Source organism: Pygoscelis adeliae, unplaced genomic scaffold (genome assembly GCF_000699105.1).
Source record: "Pygoscelis adeliae isolate BGI_AS28 unplaced genomic scaffold, ASM69910v1 Scaffold850, whole genome shotgun sequence".
NCBI classification, from domain to species: domain Eukaryota; kingdom Metazoa; phylum Chordata; class Aves; order Sphenisciformes; family Spheniscidae; genus Pygoscelis; species Pygoscelis adeliae.
The window spans coordinates 96,463-98,649 of record NW_008823882.1 but is presented as its reverse complement, the minus strand read 5'-3'; positions in this window follow the sequence as shown (position 1 = coordinate 98,649).

Genomic DNA, 2,187 nt, shown 5'->3' with positions numbered 1-2,187 from the left:
AATTTATGTATTTTGGCTGCAATATCTGTTTTGTGCCTTAATTTAGCAATTTGGTGTGTCTCCCCCCTGTACAGCCTGGGTTCTCTGCATCAGTACTGCTGGTGCTGTGCCTCAGATGCAAGGCTCAGCCCTGAGGAGTGGTGAATAAGAACTTCCCTCACACCTTGTGTGACTGCCAAACGAGTTTCATTAGCTAGTGTTCGTGGTGGTTAAAGGGACGCTTTATTTTCTTTAAAGATTGAATTTGCAAATGTCTTGTCTTCTGTCTCTGCAGCGCAGTCCGTGGGAACTACGTTCTTTGCTTTAAAAACTGGAAGCCATGTGCGTGTTGCCATTTCTTGAGTTGGAAGTGTCCAAGAGGGGGAAAAAAATAATGGAAAAACAAAATACTTTATATGACCTGCATGTTAAAGACAGATTCACGCTTTCTTTCCTTTTTTTCGTCCCCGCTCCTCCCCCTCATCCCTTCCATTAGTCTTTTTTTTTTCTTCTGGAAGATCCAGCAAGCTGAACACAAACCAGCATCGACAGTCTTTCTAAAGAAACTCGGAAAATTAACTACACTGTTACATTTCTATGTTATTTGCTACATGGGAATTTTTTAACCCGTTTTTGAAGAACGATGCACTCTTCACTACAGGACGTCTTCACTTTTCTGCCCACGTGCCACTTCAAAGAAGTGTTCGAGTCCTACCTAACCCCCGTCCTGCCCCGTTCAATCTTCCTGCCGGTTACGAGACAGTACTGCTTGAACACTCTGGAGATCTGGGGATCTTCTTGCCTCCAGGAACAGGGTTTCTGTTGATTAGATTCACTGCGTTTCTCATTCAGGTCTGTAGCAGCGTGGCCAGTGTCGTCAATACTCGGGGATTTGGTGGTCGCCTCTCAGAGGTTAGTGTAAATGTGGCGGGGGGGGTTGGGACTGGCCAGGTAGAACGTGCCCACGTGCGACTGCTCCCCTAGTGAGTGTTTCCAGGTACGCTTCTTGGGGTTCCTTCCCAGTCCCGACAAAACTTGTCTAGTGTTTAGTAATTATGGCTATGTTGTTGGAGTGATCCAATCTGTGAACTAGTCAGGTGGACAGTAAGAAAGATATGATGTTTTTGGTGTTTAAAGGGGGGTTTTTTCTGCTTTTTTAATCTTTTATGCATGTAAGTAATCAACCTGGTTGACTGTGCTTAACGGTAGGAACAGAGGGCGCCTGAGCAGAGAGCAGGAGGAATAAAAATGCTGCTTGGATGGTAAGAAATCAAGCGGCTGCTGGTTCAGCGTGGGGGGATTGGCCCCAGCACAGGGTGTGTGAGGTGAGGGGGGAAAAGCTCCTGCAGCCGGCTCGAGGGACCCGCAGCTTTCCACCCCTCTAGAGTTACCCGTGTCCTTCCTGGGTCTGAGCAGAAAGCTCTGGCCGCTTCCCCTAAACTAGAAGTCACTAGTTGAGGCCAGAGACTCTTCCATCGACCTCGGAATTGTTTTTAAAGTAGTTATTTGATTTGTGGTGGGGAAGGCGTGTTCACGGCCTGACTGCTGGGCAAAAACAGGCGGGTAGGTGCGAGATAGAAAACGCCCTTTCAGGAGACCTGGCGGTGTGAGTGAGCAGGTGTATCTGAAGATTAATACCAAGAAAAGAATGATTTGTAAATGCTCCATAAAGTAATATGTGGTTAATGTAACTTGTGACGAATAAAATATTTGGACACTTTCTTTGTTATCCCTCTTGCCCGGGTGACTGAAGGCTCCCAGCGCCGCTGACTGCGGGGCCAGGGCTCCGCTCCCTCGGGGCTGCGAGGCGCAGCCTACGGACGGGCTTTATCTGCTGCCTACGGACGGGCTTTATCTGCCCCCTCCCGTTTTTTGTTCTTCCCTGCTGAAATGTTCCTCCTGTGTGCTCCTGCAGCACGGGGATGGGAGCTCTTTCTTTCCATGGCTGCCCCCCTTTCAGTTCTCTCCAGCTGTTTTCTGTAACCTAGCGAAAGGAAACGTTTTGGGACTAGGACAGCGTGGAAAGGAAAAGCTCAAGGATTATTGAAAAGAAGGGATTTTTCCTCCCTTTTTCAGACCGTTTCAGGGCTCCCCCCCCCCTTTACCCTCCTTGCTCTGTTGTAGCTGCAATATTTCCTCGTGTCTCTTGACGCTTTTATTCTCATACCGCCGAGTTCAGTGTGCAGCTCTCCGGGGGGGGGGAGCGCT